Source organism: Camelus dromedarius, chromosome 11 (genome assembly GCF_036321535.1).
Source record: "Camelus dromedarius isolate mCamDro1 chromosome 11, mCamDro1.pat, whole genome shotgun sequence".
NCBI classification, from domain to species: Eukaryota; Metazoa; Chordata; class Mammalia; order Artiodactyla; family Camelidae; genus Camelus; species Camelus dromedarius.
Genome location: NC_087446.1, coordinates 48,871,629 through 48,888,922, shown reverse-complemented (window position 1 = coordinate 48,888,922; position 17,294 = coordinate 48,871,629).

The following is a 17,294-nucleotide window of genomic DNA, read 5'->3' as shown; positions in this document are numbered from 1 at the left end:
CCCCTCCCCCAGGGCATGAGGCAAAGTCTGGAAATGGTTTGGTTGTCACAATTCAGGTGTGCAGGGTGAGAATTCTACGGGCATATATAATGGCTAGAGACTGGGGATGCTGCTAAAGATCCTACAATGTCCAGGGAAGGCCCCCATAACAAGGAATTATCTGCCCCCAAATGTCAATAGAGCAGAGGTCAAGAAAGCTTGCCCTCAGCTAGCTCATATTCTCTATCACAAGGTCACTCTTCACAGTAGAATATTTCCCCCTTGTCATTTCTGTGACCTCCATCTCAACTGCTGAGAATTCTAAGTTCCCATTTTTTAAAGCTATGGGAAATTTCACTCTTTATGATGTCTTTTTTTCTCATTCCTGCTACAGAATATGATGTCTCTCCTCTCTCTTGAGCCCTGCAGTATTTCGTCTGTGACTTTCTCATCGATTTCCTCAAGCTGCTGATCACAGATCACAGTATTTTCCCCAGGAACCTAGCACTCTTTATGGGAAACTTGGAAAAGTCTCTTAATCTCATTGGGCCTCAACTTTATCATTTGCATGCTAAAGGGGGACGAGGTGATGCCTCTTTCCAGCTCCACTCTTTTGATCTTCTCTTTATCAATAGTGTCCCCACAGACCAGCATTCAGATGAAGTCCAACCTCTGAAGGATTCTTGTTTGAACTTGTCACACCAGTACCCACCATCTCCCATTAAAATTCTTTTCATACTAATTATAGAGCTCTAGATAAGTTTTTTTGGTGAATTAAAAAAAAATCAAAGCAGAGACTAAGAAGTTATTGATAGACATATAATGAATACAGTGGTTTAAATATGAGTATCCCAAGTGGTTACAAATACCAAGAGGAAAAGGCTACATCTCTATTTCATTCTGCATTTTTCAGTCCTTTAATCCAAGTGGAATTTCAAACACTGTCCTACCACTCATCCCTATAATCTGTCTGCTCAGCATGGTTTTGTGAACCTTGGAAACAACCTACATATTATGTAAATAATGAGGTGTAATATCATAAAAAGTGAGATAATTATATACTATTTTAAAGGCATAACTAAATTGTTTACATTTTTTAATCAAAGCAGCAACATATTTCAGCTTTATGTTTAGTCAAAATAGAGATTTGGGAAATAGGAGTTTTTTAGAGCTAGCTGGCCTATTTTAATTTTTTTAATAAGTCATTCCATGATTAGCCATATAGTCTCTTTCAATTAACTGCAACTCATAGTGTTCTTCAGAAACTCTAATTATACCTTAGATTATCACTCAGAACACCTGCTCTTGTGGGTTTCAGTAATTTCAGCCCTGAATATTTTGACATAAAGAGCTATAATCATTGAGAATTTTATAGTTTTTCAAAAGGATTCTGTGCCCCACCTTTCTAGCTAACTACAGCCTGCTTTATATGCTATGACTTTTTGCTTCCTAAGCTATTGTCTTTCATCTTCCCTCATATTGGGTCACTAATTTAGGAAAATATAGATACTTAGTCTAAAAAACGAAAGCATGAAGAAGTCCAAGGTCCCCACTCTCAGCTTATATGACCTACACCAGATCACCACCATATTGGAAAACAGACAAACTAGATCTGAGGGTTGGATTCCTACAAAGACCATTTTCCTGACTAATAACATCATTAGGCAAGATGTGTCAGGCTTGCATGAAATGAAGAATACCATATGCATAATGACATTTTTATTTCAGCATAAATAATTTAAATAGAAATGTCCATATATAGTTTGGGTAGGTATCTTATGTATTTACTGATGAACAACTGGACGTTAGCTGAACATACTATACCTTATTATGATTCAACTTCTCCTGCCAATCTCATTCATAACTGACATACACTGTTTTAAAATTTTAATCCCCTCTGTCGATAGGTTGAAGACAGGTTAGAAATGTAGGATTTGGCAGTATTCATTTCCTTCGGTGGCTTTGAACAAGTTTGATGGGCATATATCTTAAGCCACCTCATCTGACCTGGGAAGCCATCCTCTACTTAGTGCTCTAAGCACACAGGCCTGGCTCCAAAGGCACTAGGCATTCATCAGTGTTGGTGATTTACTACTCTTTTTTTTTTTTAATTAATCAGTTGTGAATATATTTGATATCACTCCTACTCCAACCTTCTTGTCCCAAAATTTTTATTATAAAGTTCAATAAATATCTAACCACTCCAAATTCCAGTTGACAAACTAAGATACTTCTCGATGCTAGCCTTAAAACTGAGATTATGCAATTAGTATAATTTAAAGAAAAGGTTTCAAATGTTATGTGCCAGGTTTCAATCTGAAAACAACCAACACTTAAAAGTAATATCAGGTGGGAATTTATGCATGCACTGTAGGCCATGAATTCAAAATTCAGAATTTCTATTACAGTGACTTCTATACAAGTAGACTGCATCTTGTAAAACTACTTGGTATGATCTAATAGCACATTAGAAGCACAGCACTGTTTTTACCACCTGACCTAGTTTTTACTACTCAGGGCAATGAATGTTAAATGAAACGCCTTCTCTCCTTCCCCAAGCTCTCTCTCCTTCCCCACCAAAGACAGCATCAAAAACAGGTTTAGTTTTTATTTTAGTTTTCTATGACTAGCTCTACATCCTTTTGGCCCAATCAGTAAATATTTACCCTACATTTTTTTTTTGAGATCCAAGCTGTATCTCATCCCAGGAGTATAAAACCCAGAGGCATCCATTTCAGTGCCAGACACATTTTTGCCAAAAGCAGCATTAGCAGCATTTACCGCAATTAAATCTCAATAGTGCTCAAGCTTTGGATTAAGCTCCTGCCCTTGACCTCCAGGAGAAGTGATTTGCCATTAGGTTTATTAGAGTAGCTCTGAAGCATATTAGGAAAGCATTTTTCTCAAATGCAAGATGGATGGGAGTCTGTATGTAATGAAGGATAGGTTCATTTAGCCCAGCTGTACAACTGAGACTTGACAGAAGAAGACTGATGTTAGAGTCAGAGTTTCATCAGATTTAAGAACCAGAACAACCATTGAGAGGATCTGCTCCTCTCTGAAAAATAAAGAAGTAAATATATCTCCATCAAGAAAAAGATGCAAGAATTTATCACTGTGAGGAAACGATCTATATACCAAAAAAGTCAACAATGTTTGGTAGTTACAATTGGGGATAGGAGAGGAGAAATGACACAAACCACTACTTTCTGTGCTAACTCCATTTTTATCAAAGGTAGGAATCTAACCAAAGAAACCATTTGTGCCTAGGAGATACTTTTTAGAAAAAATAAATTTCTCTGATGTTTCAGCTTCAAGATCTCTCTGTTAACCCCTCACATCCGTCCCCGCCATGGTCATGTCTTAGGAAAGGACTGAGCAGCAAAGTGCAACAACCATTGGACACTGGTTACTGTCAGAATGGAATGGCGTCTGTACCACCTGCAGAAACAGATGGAGTAGTCTCTAGATTTTGAATCATTTGGGGAGCTTTCCTAGGAGAGAGGTGAGGATGGAGCAGCTATCACTGCTGATGAGCACAGCTCCCAGTCCAACAAGAGTAAAAATACGGTCTGTATCCTTGAAGACACATGACCTCAGTCATATTCTTTCTTTCCCTCCCCCTTTTTCCCTCTCCATGAACACCTCAAAGATGGAAATGCTGATACCTCTTCCACTGAAGACTAGACAGGGGTTAACCTCTGGACTGGTAAGAAAGAGAAAGAAAACAGATGGCTCTCATGTCTCTCCCAAGTCAGCTGCAGACTAGCTGGACACCCAACAGTAGGAGATGGATTTTTTTTTTTTTTTTTTAAGGATCCATACAAAGTCAGAACCCTCTGGTCTTAGCTCTATTATCCGGTCACAGGTCAAAAATTACTAGAGTTTTGGGGACCTAGTCGCCTTTTTACTCATAAGCCTATTTTAAATTTCAAGAGGGAAAGATTCCTAAAGAAAATAAATCTCTGTGTAATCTTGGAATTCCTTCAAAATTTGAAGTCAACTCAGTATATGTCAGCACACATCCGTCCAGCACCGACAGTGGGCCAGGAAAGAGGCTGATGTGGTTGAAAGGGGGAAAGACTTGTTATCAACAAGATCTGAACTGGAATCCAACGTTAGTCAATTGCTGGCTATTTATACGTGGGTTGTCACATAAACCTTTGAGCCTCTCTTTCATTATCTATAAAATGAAAATAATGACCTGGATTATGAAATTGTTCTGAACGCTGAATGAGGTGAATATGGGCAGAAGGTCCCAGGAATGTCAGTTATGGCCATTTTAGTTACAATAACACCTTTTCACCCCTCCAAGAGCAACATTGAGAATAATTGGGAAGGTACAGATTGATTGAAGCAACAGTTTAACTGAGCATAATTTCCTAATGATTTCAGACAAGGGGCTATGTGAAAGCTTTTTAAAGCTAGCCATCCTGCTCTGCAGTAATCCTTCAATTAATTTTTTTTTCATCTTTAATCCTCTTTTATAAGCAGCTGATATTGCCTCCTGAATTCTTCCTGATCTGGAACGAAAATGTGCATTAAGGAGAAAAATACAAAATTCCAACCAGTATATCATATTAATGATTGTCTTTGCCAGGAAAAAAATGGAATAATTTGTGTTTTCTCAGTGGATCCAACTCTTCCTTGTTACTCACTATTCATTTTTTTCTAAGTAGAAAGCTGACATTTAGATAGATTCTGCCTCATGTTGGCTGAATGTTATTCAAGGGTTTTCAACAGATTAAAATCTCCTCCTTTAATGATATGTTTATCTTATTACCCCAAAACGTGTTTCTAGGTCATAAATTGTCCTGAGACCACTGTGGTTGTTGGGAGTGGGGTGGGCAGGGGAAGCGATTAAGATAATTGAGCTACAATACAATTATTGGTTGTGGGCACTTGGATCAGCATGCCTATTCTTGTAAAAAAAAAAAAAAAATTTTTTTTTTTTCTGAGCTCAAAGACCAAACTGGAAGTTTCCTGTCTCCTTTAGGACAAAGTCTGTAGGTTCTTTACCTATTTTGCTTCGCATTGGGTCATTGGCTCAGTTTGATTTTTCTTTGTTTTCACATCTTTCATTGTAGTGAAATACAAGTTTAAGTCTTTTGGAACTCAATCATTAATTCCTAAATTAAAATTTTCTTTTAAAAGAAATGTAGCTCTAAAAAGGTGTTTGGCTTGATATCTGCTCTGTATATTCTGGAGCTATTTCTACAGCTTCACTTCTCTTTTGTTGCTCTAGGTTTTAAGTGAGTAATGTATTGAGTGTTATTCCCCACTGACTGTAACTTTGCTGTATTAACATAAAGACAGAGAGAGAGAGTATATTAATCATGTTTTTTAATTTTTTCTACATTTTATGATACTTTGACATCTTGGTGGTTTGTGGACCTGGGGAGGGACTGCCCCAGTCAAACTCAGCTAATTCCTAGAGACTGCAAACAAACAATTTATCCAAAGCAAGCCTTTGATATGCAAACCAACCAATCCAAGTCCATACCCACACTTGCCTCGTTTAATCAGGCTCTGACAGTCCAGAACACTAACCTCCTGTCCTAAGAGACTCCAGGACCAGGTCTTGGACTACTAAAGACCACTCCGAAAGCCCAGAGCCCACTGAAATTATTCAAACTAGCCAGTTTAAATCTGCTCACTCGGGTCCTGTGCCTGTCCCATGGTCTAGCCTATGCTTTCCCCTAGCTCTTTTGCCTCCTGACCGTCCTTGGTGCTGCCCCGTGTGGCCCCGGGTGGTATGACATGCCCCCTGCTCCGGGGAACTGAATAACTACCTTTTCAATGGCAGGTTTCTCCTGATCCATTGGCCTCCTATAACTTGAATAATAATAAAACCTGTATTTCCAACAAGAGAGAGAAAAGAGGGAGAAAATGAGAAAAAGATGAAGATGAAGAAAGGGAAGAAGAGGAGGAGAGAGAGAGAGAATGAAGGAGGAGAGGAAGAGAGGGATTAGCTGTGCCTTTGCAAATCTTTTAATCCAAGTGGGAAGGACAGGACCTAGCATAATGCATATAATTAAAAGAAATAAACTAAATATTTACTAAATAAAAGACAACAGTGTAGCAGAATTAAGAATCTTCATAAGACACCAAAAGTAAAAATGAATTATATTTGTAGGCAGCATTGAATGGTAGTTGAAATCAATAGAATGGTAATAATAATTAACATTCAGCTGTAAAAATGAATTATATTTGTAGGCAGCATTGAATGGTAGTTGAAATCAATAGAATGGTAATAATAATTAACATTCAGCTGTAAAAATGAATTATATTTGTAGGCAGCATTGAATGGTAGTTGAAATCAATAGAATGGTAATAATAATTAACATTCAGCTTGAAATATGAAGTTCCAACGGGACAGTGCCTGGAATATAGAAAGTGATCCATTACTGTGACTTTCTCTTCCTTATCTACCAATACCTCTCACATTAAATTAAATATATCATGTAAAGGGATTTCTGTCATTTAGTAGTAAAATGATAACAGGATACTGAAGGATTTTCAAAGGAAATAGACTGTATATTCTCCATCAGTAGTGAACACTGGAATTAATCTTAGAGATGATAAATTACAAAGTCTGGATTGGGGTAGATACTATATTTTTAAAAAGCTTTACAATTGATTCTGATGTGAATTTTTTGTTAAGAAGCCTTGAAATACTTTTTTTCCCAAGAGGTATATTTGTTGTATGAGATTAGGATGCTGCCATGTTACTAATTATTTATTCTTTTTCTTTTTTTTTTTTTTTTTTTTTTACATCCAGTGAAACTTTATTTTCGACATACAAGATGCCATGAACTGAGCTAGGCATTAAAGACACAAAAAAATAAGATGCAATTTGCAATCTCAGAGATGTTTTTAGTGAAAGACACAAATGTCAAAAAAAAAGTATTAGGAGAAAGAGATGTGATTATATTAGCATATTTATTGTGCAATGGAAGCTCAAAGGAAGGAATGTTGCCATGACCCTGCTATGGATTCAACTACAACCAGCTTTTTTTTTAACTGCCAAACATAAAGAGCATTTCAGTACAAGCTATGAATCTTTTGCTTTCAAGCAGCTGATCTTTACCAGTTGTTCCCAATTCCTAATAGTTCCCAGCGTGTAATACTATTGCCAGAAGGACTCCTCCAAGTCTCTGAGTACAGCCTCTCAGACTGGAGGTTGCCTAAGTTCTCGCTATGAATTATTCTGTACCCATCATTATATTGTCCCCAGTGGGCGATTACTTAATACTTAATACCCATGACCTACTTCCCTAGTCTATAAAACTGGCACCATAATATTTATCTGCTTTTTATGATTTGGTATTCAGCATTCAGATGCATTTTTATTTTAAAGGGGCCTTATAATCATTAGTTAGCTTTTCCTAACTAGCTATGCCTGCCTCCCAGGGATGGCATGAAGGTTAATGAGTTCGTGTTGCCTAGTGCTTTGAAGATGAGGAGACGTTTCCACCATTATACGATAGCTGATGCTCTGGCATCATGAGGTTTCCCAAGCTTCCTCACTGCCGGTCGGGGAGTGCGATGCTCTCTTACCCTACCCTCTCTCTCAGAGAGTTCACCAGCAGAACATAGCGCTGATTCAGAGAAAGCATTTTAAATCTACTTACATCATGTAAGAGAAATCTTTCTGGTGATACAAACTAGGTGGGCAAAGCAGAATCAGACTCCCAAGTATCTAAATGTTTCACCTCCAAGTTCTACCAAACAGCAGGGAAATGGTCGGTTGGAGTCAAGGATGTAGGACACTCACCAAGTCAATAGGAAATACAGCATTGAGAGTTGCTTGTGTTGTAACGTGGGAAAAGTGTATTTTCTTCATTACGTAGCTGGTTAAAGCATCTATCTCTTTATTTATTCATTCATATACTAAGCAAATTGGTACCTTGTTAAAAGATATGTGCTGTGCAGCAGTTTGTTCCTTTTTTCTTTTTTTTTTGCCTTAACCCTAATCAAACCTTTGACTAATATTATAATTTTGTGGAATCCATCCTAAGGAGATAAGGGGAAAGTGGGGGATATTATTTATGATTTTGACAAAAAAGGAAATGACATCAATAGCTAACAACTGGAGAGTAATCTTTCAAATTGTGTAACATGCATAAAATGAAACATTTTTAGGCATTCGAAATTCCATTTAAAAGATGTTTATTGATAAAAAGAAATTTTCTAGATAAAATAAGTTAAAAAAAATAAAAGACAAGACAGAATATGCCTTGCGAGCTCATTTATTTGCATCAACGTTGGTTAACTCTGGATAGTAGAATTACCAGTGAATTTCAATTTCTTCATTTGATATTTTGACCTTGCTCAATTTTGCAATTTTACATAATAAGCAGTCTTGCTTAACTAATCAGAAAAATGATGGTGGTTTAATGCCAATTCTGAGACAAGCACTCTTTCATTCAGCTCCTCTCCTGCCTGTAATGGGCATTATTACGAAGACATGCTATTATTTATAATGGTTACCACTTACTAAGCACTGGGTTGTGTGATTACAGGTATCATCTCATTTTACAAGGCCTTGAAAGTGACCTCTCCACGGCAGCACACCCATGTGAACCTTGAAAAAAAACGTATTTGATTATAGCACGTTCTGGGCAGACCCCACCTGCCAACACCCATCTTGTAATACTAAGTGGAGATATTTTCTATCTTAATTTGACGTCTAGATTTTTAGGGGCAGATTATGTTCTGTACATCTTGTATCCCACATTTCCTAGGACTGGATAAATGTCCCCACAAAGAAATGTTCCCAAATAGTGTCATCTTATCTAACAGGACTAAAACCCCATTTTATAACTACATCTACCTGAAAGGACTGAAATTCACTTCTTGTTGACCGGCAGGCCTAAAACCAATTTATCTTCTCTTCTATCATTCATTCACTCAACAAATTCTTAGTGATCGCCTACTATGTGCTAGGCATGTTCCTACGCACAGTGCAAAGAGCAATGAAAAAACAGAATCTCTCTCACATGGAACTTATAGTCTTATAAGAGATAAAGTTAATATACAAGACAAGATATATGTTTGGTCAATGGTGTTAAAAACAGGGAAAATGTCTAAAGCAGATAAGGGGTACTGGGAAGGTCAGGAGAGGAGACTGAATTATAGTCTGGCCAGCAAAGGCCTCACTGAGAAAATGGAATATTTGAGTAAAACCTAAAGGTAATGCAGGAGCAAACCATGTAAATATCTGGGAACAACATTCCAGACAGAGACTAGCCAGTGCAAAGGCCCTGAGGTAGGTCCATGGCTGTTGTGTTTGAGAGGGCAAGGCCAGTCTGGCTGTAGCTAAACGCAGAGAGTCAAAGTAGTAGATGATAAAGTCAAACACTGACAAAGGGCCAAACTGTCTAGCACTTTGCAGGCCCCTGTGAGAGTTTGACTTTTCTTCTAAATCCAGCATATTATGAGCAAAGGAGTGACATGATGATGTGTTTTATCAGAAAATTGTAACTTCTGTGCTGCAGACAGGCCAACAGGGAAAGGATAGATGAAGTGGATGGCTTATAATCCAGGTGAGAGACAATGGTGGTTTAGACAAGAGTGAGGACTGTGAAGCTGCTAAGAATTGGATTTTGCAGAGAATTTGCTGATGAATTAGATATTATTTACAATAGGCAGACTCAATACCTCTAAGGTTTGGACATAAACAACTCAAATGGTAGAGGTGCCATTAACTGAGATGAGAGAGATTATGAGTGGAAGTGGTTTAGGGGAAATATCATGAGATCAGTGTGGGTTGTGTTAAATATAAAATGAGGCATCCAAGTGGAAATGTTGAAGGGGAGGGTATAGCTTTAGTGGTAGAGCGCATGCTTGATATGCACGAGGTCCTGGGTTCAATCCCCAGCACCTCCTCCAAACAGAAATAAATGAATAAACCCAATTACCACCCCTCTCATAAAACAAACAAAACAAGCCAAGTGGAAATGTTGACAGATAAACAAGTTCAGAAGCCAGGGGTGAGTTCTGGGATGGATATAGAAGCATGAGAGTCTACAGTGTATAGATGGTCCCTGAAACCAGGAGATTATTTAGCACTGCCAATCATAATTAGAAGCTTAGGAAATAATAAGTAAAATTTTGTGAGTTCCTCTTCTCTCAGGGTGGAAAGAAATAATATTCACACTTCTATCTACAGCAGAAAGTTCACCCCACTAAAAGTTCAAGAATACCAGGACTCCCCAGACCTCCTACTGGAACTGTCGCCACCAGTGCCAGACTTTACCAATGACAGTTCTTATTTATCCCCCACTACTCTGGCCTCATCACTGAAGCAACTTGGAAAAGAGGTTTGGCCTGTATCAATTGGATCACAAGCTTTGTCATCAGTAAGAGCTTGTTAGAAACGCAAAATGCCGGGCCCCATTCTAGACCCCCTTCTTAGGTGCACTGAAGTTTGAGGAGTGCTCTACTAAAGGATGTTAGCACACAGGAACATTTGATGAGCCTCTGGGAGGTCCAGAGAATCATCTTGGAGAATTTGCATGCAGGAATTACGCATGGTTTCAATGCCAGGATGCTCGTGGGTGTGCCTTCAACGTGTCTCCGCTTGTGGGAACAGGCAGCACATCTCTCCCTTGGGGATGCCCAGCATGGACATACTCACAGGGACTTCTGCTATTTCTGCATCCAAAATCTTAAGACCAGTCTGAGACCACAGTGGTGGTTTTGATATGCAGAACCTGGATCACTGGAGGCTGGGAAAATGACATGCAGCTTATGTTTTATCATGGAAGAACTCCTAATGTGGAAAATGTGTTCAGAAAAAGCTGGTGGCCACAAAGGCAACAAATATCCCCAAAGACTGCAGTTAGAGTCTGGGAAAATATAGATAAAATAAGAAAGCCTGGTATTTGGGGTGAAGTCAGAGATAAAGACCTACCTAGCTCAGATATATAGACAAACCGTAGATCTAACTCAGATTTATGGCAATAGTAGGCAAAAAAAAACCCCAAAAAAGTAGTAGGCAAATCTGAGCAAGAACAAGCGAGAACATCTAAGGATGGATTCTAAGTCAGCAATGGGAGAGTGGGAGCCAGGAACTAACGATTAGAAGGGGTGGTGGGGTTTTTTGTTATTGTTTTTGTTTTTGTTTTTGTTTTTGTTTTTGTTTTTGCATCAACCTGGCTAAGCTGGAACTCCATTTTCCAGAATCTTCTTTCCTATGTGGTTCTAGGTGGGCATGCACTGGAAGAGAAATTGGCACAAGATTTGGGGGGCAGGAATGACACAGAGGCTATTAATCTCTGAGAGTCAGTGGTGTTGAGGGTCCAGTTTGTGGTCTCTTTCTCCCACTCCATATCCAGCTCTTCTTCCTGACAGCTGGCCTGACGACCATGGGTGACTGCAGGTCCATCCCCAGGTGAGGAGATGGTGGCCCTACCCCTCTTCTTTCCACCAGCTCTCCTGTGTGTTCACACCTGGCAGGGCTTGTACCTGGATTTAGGAGGGTTGCTTAGCAAATATCCTCTCATCCTTCACCTCCCCTTTCCAGACTCTGTGTCTCCAGTTTCTCTTACAAATGTATAGACCACATTCCTATAAAAATCCCTTATTTCAAAATATGTCACAGTGTTTCTGCTTCCCCAGCTGAATCCTGCCTAACAGTTACTGCTACCAGAGTGGATTCCAGAGGACAGAACTGCACAGAATGACGTGAATCTGGAACGACTGCACTGATAAAATTGGATTTAAAGGAATTAGGGACCCTGTGCCCGTTGGCAAAGGGGACACTGGTTGCCCATGACATGCTATGGCTAAACAGTAACTGGCAAAACAGTTACTTAAATCATCATCTACAATCACTTATCATCAAATACTTATAGAAGATAAGGTTTCAAATGAACAAGCAGTTGCAAACAGATAACATTTTAGTGGGAATTAAAAATATATATTGGGTTGGTTTGTCACTTCTGAGTGCACTGCAGACACGGACAAAGAAAATCATGAACACAAGCCTTTAAATTCCCAACTCCAGGTCCGGGGAAGGGACTATAATAAAGCTTTTATCTGTGCCCACTTGGCTAAGTCATAACTATGTTTCCCAATAGCGGGGAATTGATGCATCCGCCGAAAGCCACTACCAGCTCTCTGGAAGCAATGATGCAGGTGGACAAGTTGGAACCTAAAGGCGAAGCTGGGGCTCTAGGCTGTCCAGCTATCAGAGCGAGCCCACAAACTGTAGCTGGTGGAAAAGTCCAAGGAAAACTGTTGCCTCTTCACAGACACTGTTTCTGAAGCCTCAGATCTAAAAACCAAACTCAGAGTCCAATCCTGCAGGTGGCTGAATTACAATGCAAATTGAATTGACAGCCTCACAGGGTATCTAATGTTCAGTGTGCTTTACTATTTGCTCTCAGTACGGGAGCTGTGTCTTTCGAGTATATATCAATAGAAGGATGGATGAAAAGGAATCAAGAAATCATCTCCCTAGGAATAGGGACAATTTTTTGTCATTTTTTAAAATTTCCAAGAATAATTAATCAAATAACAATATGATGGATCTGAATAAATGGTGCATATGACTGAAACATTGTGCTGTACGTGAGAAACTGACACAACATTGCGAACCAAGTATACTTCATTAAAATAAAAATTAAAAAATAAAGGAAGTAGAAAAATAAATTCAATTTAATTTAAAAAGTAAAGTAAAGGAATGGGAAGATTGGATTGGATTTCAAACTTCTCATTTGATTTTGTTAACAAATTAGCTGATTCACTGCATTTTCCACAATTTATAGAACCATGGAATTTTAGTGTACAGAGATTGTAAAGCTACTTCTTAACCATCTGCATAGTCTCTGTATTCTGATTCTACTGCTCCATGTGCTTTGACTTAGGTTGCTAAATTTGTTCTGAAGATTTAGCAGATGACATTTTAAAGTCACAATAGAAATGATCAGCACTGAATTTGGACAATCATTATCCATGGGTTAGGTATGAAGTGGAGAGAAATACAACTGGAGAAGGTACACAGGAGGTTTTCACTGCATTCATCATGTTTCATTTCTTAACTGAGAGCTAGAAACAGTTATTGGTTTTATTACTTTATACCATTATTTTGTAGGGCTAAAACATCTTATCAAAATCAGATGGTAAAAATAGATTTAGCCTGGGCCTTCGAAATAGGTTTTTCTTTATTTTATCTTTGGAACAAAGATTTTAATAAAAGACTTTTTATATTGAAGAAAAGGCTTCTTCACAGACAGCCAATGAATTATAGAAAGCGACTGTCAGGAAATCTGGCTTCTGCAGAAATGACTTTTCAAAATTTGCATCAAGTTTTATAGACAGAAAATTTTGAGAAAGGTATTATTTGAACAGACTCAAAATATAGACTTATTCTGGCTGCAAACAGTGCATGAAATTGTCTTCTTTTTCCTACCCCCTCTAGAGAAAAAAAAACAACAGTGACTTTGAATGATAAGGACTGGATTCTTGCCAGAGCTCTGGCCTCTGCAAGCTGTAAGCCCCCAGCCAGGGAGGGCTCTGAAAGGCTTTTGCTGACTCAAAAAGTGCCAAAGGGAAGAGGAGGGGACTGACACTAACAGAAAAGAAGAAAAAAAAAAATCAAAGTCACCATTGTTCTTTCTTATCATGAAGTATCCTCAAGGAAGAGAGAATGAAAAGAAAAAAATGACCCTCAGGAATAGTCAGAGCATCCATTTCTTTATAATATATCAAAACAGTTCTAGTTTTTAGAAATGAGGATATTTGGGTGGCTTTTCAGCTCTGCCTGTAGGACTTCTAAAGACAGCATCTCCTAAGCATGCTTCCAAGAGCCCGCTTGGATACACATGGCTTTTGTTTATTCTTATTTGCCTTGGTTTTCACATTTTTATACATGGCCTCAAGGAATGGCTTTGATCCTGAATTTTTCTGGGAAAAAAATGAGTAAGTAAATACAGAAGTCATATACACATAAAATGCAGAAGTATGAATCAAGGGGACCCTCAAGTGTTTTTCAAGACCCTGTGTCCCCTAATAGTTTCTTTTTGAGCAAGATTCTATTTCAACAGCAGTGTTGTGTCTCTTGACTACTGAAGTATGCTAATTAGTCAGGTGTTTAGTTACACTGGGAAATGGTATAACCATAGAGATAAAACGGCTAAGAACCACTTTTTTTTTATTGAGGTATAGTCAGTTTACAATGTTGTGTCAGTTTCTGGTGTAGAGCACAATGGTTCAGTCATACGTGAACATACATGAATTCATTTTCATATTCTTTTTTCTAAGAACCATTTTAATAGCAGCATTTTATCTTTTCCTATCAGACTATGAAATGAAGTCGGGATCAGTTCTATGGCACGTCTTCCCCAAGGTGGCTAATTCATCACCTGCTACTCTGGAAAATTCAATTGTCCGAAAGACTTTTGTTTTGGTGTATTTTTTGGCCAGGCAGTTTTTTGTTTGTTTGTTTTTTGTTTTTCCCAATTTATTCTATTTTTTCATGGAATTTTGCTCTGACTTTTTTTCTTCTGCTTGAGTCACTTGTACATCAAGGAGGGTGGGCACTTGGTTTTCCAAATATATATATTTGGTTTGAAAGCAAGATTTCACTTTAGCTGCCAAGCTCAAAGAAAGTTGTAAGCAATGACTGAATAAATATTTTTCATATAATTTATGGTCATCAGGTGCTACTTGAATGAATATACCATCTATTCAAAACATTTAGAAAAAGTTCTAACAGAAAGGACTATAATAAATGCAGAATGAATTCTGTCTCGACACTTCTTCCCAGCTGTCCCTTAGACTCAGCAGCTTTTCCCTTAAACTCCCTGTAAGGTTTTCATCTAACAAAATGCCGATTGCGATTTACTAAAACTTTCAGTGTTTGGTGGAGAAAATACATGTCTCACAAAATAGTGCTGGCTAAATGAAAACAGTTCTAGGGTTTGAATTCTTGTTAAGTTTGAGCTTCATATTAATAAGGATCATTAAGAAGATTAATGATGTTGGTGTCTGAAGACAGATCTGAGGGACAGAAACTTTTATCAAGTCACGCTGGCCGAGACCGAGGACCATCTGCTTCTCTGCCTGCCTTTTCCCCAAAACCTTGGTGCACTTCTTTGATCTACAACTGGGGTGCCATTCCTTAGCCACTAGCACATATTCAGTAGGAAACTAGTAAACTCATTTTAAGCTCTTTGAGGGATCTTTTTTTTTTTTCCAGTAAAGAAATGAGAAATGGAGCAGGGTATGGAAGGGAAAGCAGTTTAAGAAGTGTCTGTTTTGTTTTAGCTGATGAATATTATAGCATGTTTGTATTGCTATGGAACTATGTAACCATAGAAGGCAAAGTTTATAAATTCCAGGAAAGAGGGGGAAATTGCTGAAGTGGTGTCCTTGGGGAAAGGAGAGGAGAAGGCATCTAGGGAACAATCAGAAGAATCAGGACAGTGGATATTTCCTCTACAGCAACAGGCAGACACTAAGGCTTATGGACTCAGGTGCCAGTAGGTTGGTAGACAGGGTGGCGGAAATATACGATTTGATGTTAGTGATACAGAAAGCAAGGTGATCGGCTGAGAGTAGAGATGTGGGAAGAGGTTTTGGAGGCTCAAGCAGAGAAGGAATGAAATAATCATCTAGAAGAATGATGGAATGTACAGTCCAGGGACAGGAAGTGGGACTGCCTGGCAGCTCCGAGAACCCACGGGAGGGTGACAGTCATGAATTTAAAAGTGAGAGCAGGCGACTTGGCAGAGTTTTTCCTCCAGGCACATTCAGCTGTATGGATGCAGGGTTGAATTTTTGCACAGCTAGGGTTTTCCAGCTGAGCAGGATAAAAAGAAAGTGGAGTAAGGCGGTGGAGGTAGTGACTCTGATGACGGTGATAAAGACGACGGTGAACAAAGACCATGGAAGGCAAGTTGGATAAAGAGGGAAACAGAGACAAGAAAGAGTGTACAACAATGAAACCGTAGTAGAGTCAATGGACCGTTTCTCCCAGGGGGTCCAGAGAATGGTTTGAGCCTAGTTCCAGAGGGAGTAAGCCGGAAAGAAAGGAGGAGGGAGTCAGACAGTGGGATGCTTAAAATTATTATTGTAGAGGAGGTGCTGTTTTGATCATTAAAGAGCCTGTGGATGGTATGTGTGACCACAGAGTCTGAGAACTGAAGTGGGATGGAAGACAAGAGAATGAGAAGAGAGGCACTTTGAGGGCGGGTTATTAGAAAGATCATCTATGTGGACATTGAAATGCCTATGAATTTAAAATGGAGATGGTGAGCCAGGAACCAAAGCTAAAATTCTCAAGTCATGAGGGAGTGGCCAGAGCTCTGTGGCTGATTTCAACAAGGAGGTGTAGGTAGTCGTAGGAAGGTACGAGCAGGAATTGTGATGGGTACAGGGAAAAGAAGAAACGTGAGCTGGAAATGGTAGTTAAGAGGAAGGACACGGCCCCTCCACCCCAGGCCACTGGCACAGGCAAGAAGGAGGAAACAGTCACCTCATTTACAACCTTCCTTGAATTTCTGTAAGAATTTCTACATTCGCATTACTAATATGATCGGATATATAAACGTTATCATTTTTTTCTCTTTCCGAGTTTAATATTTTCTTCCTCTTTCCATACTTGTATTTTGCTTACCATTGCACCACCTCCTAATACTTGCCAGGGTGGGTGGGGCATCAGAGACCTGGATCAAGCAACCAAATCACATGATCAAAAGTGGGTTTTCATGCTTGGTTCTTTTTCCTTAAATTACTTTAACTTTCACTAGCCTTGGCACCAAGTGGTGGCTGGAATGTGGGGAGGGGGTTTGAGTCCCACACACAAATGCTATCCATCAGTTGCTCCCAGTAAAATGAAATCGTGTTTTTCCATATAGTCACTTTGACATTTTTCAATGTTAATAAGGTGTGAACAAAAGCATCTGGAAATAGAAGGCTGTTATTGTAATGGACTTGTAACGTACAAATCATTTCAGAAACAAAGCAAATTTGTTTAGAAACATGAAAAATGTGCTTGCCACGCAAATGCAGCTCCCCACCACAAATTTCAGTTTTCCAGCCCAAATCCACTGTAAAAAAAATTCTGTAGTCACTATTCACTGTCCACATGCTTTCACGAGGAGGTGGCTTGGGTGTAGACACAGCTTATGTTTGCGATATAACAATTCAACTTGTAACTGTAAACTTCTTGAGTTTCATCCAAGTAAATTTAGTTACCAAAAGTCCTGGAAGATTTTGTGTTTGTGCAGTTGTGTGAATTGAACCTTAAAATGATGTTATAATGAGGTCTCGGAACATTGTGTGTTTTAATAAATACTGCAAAG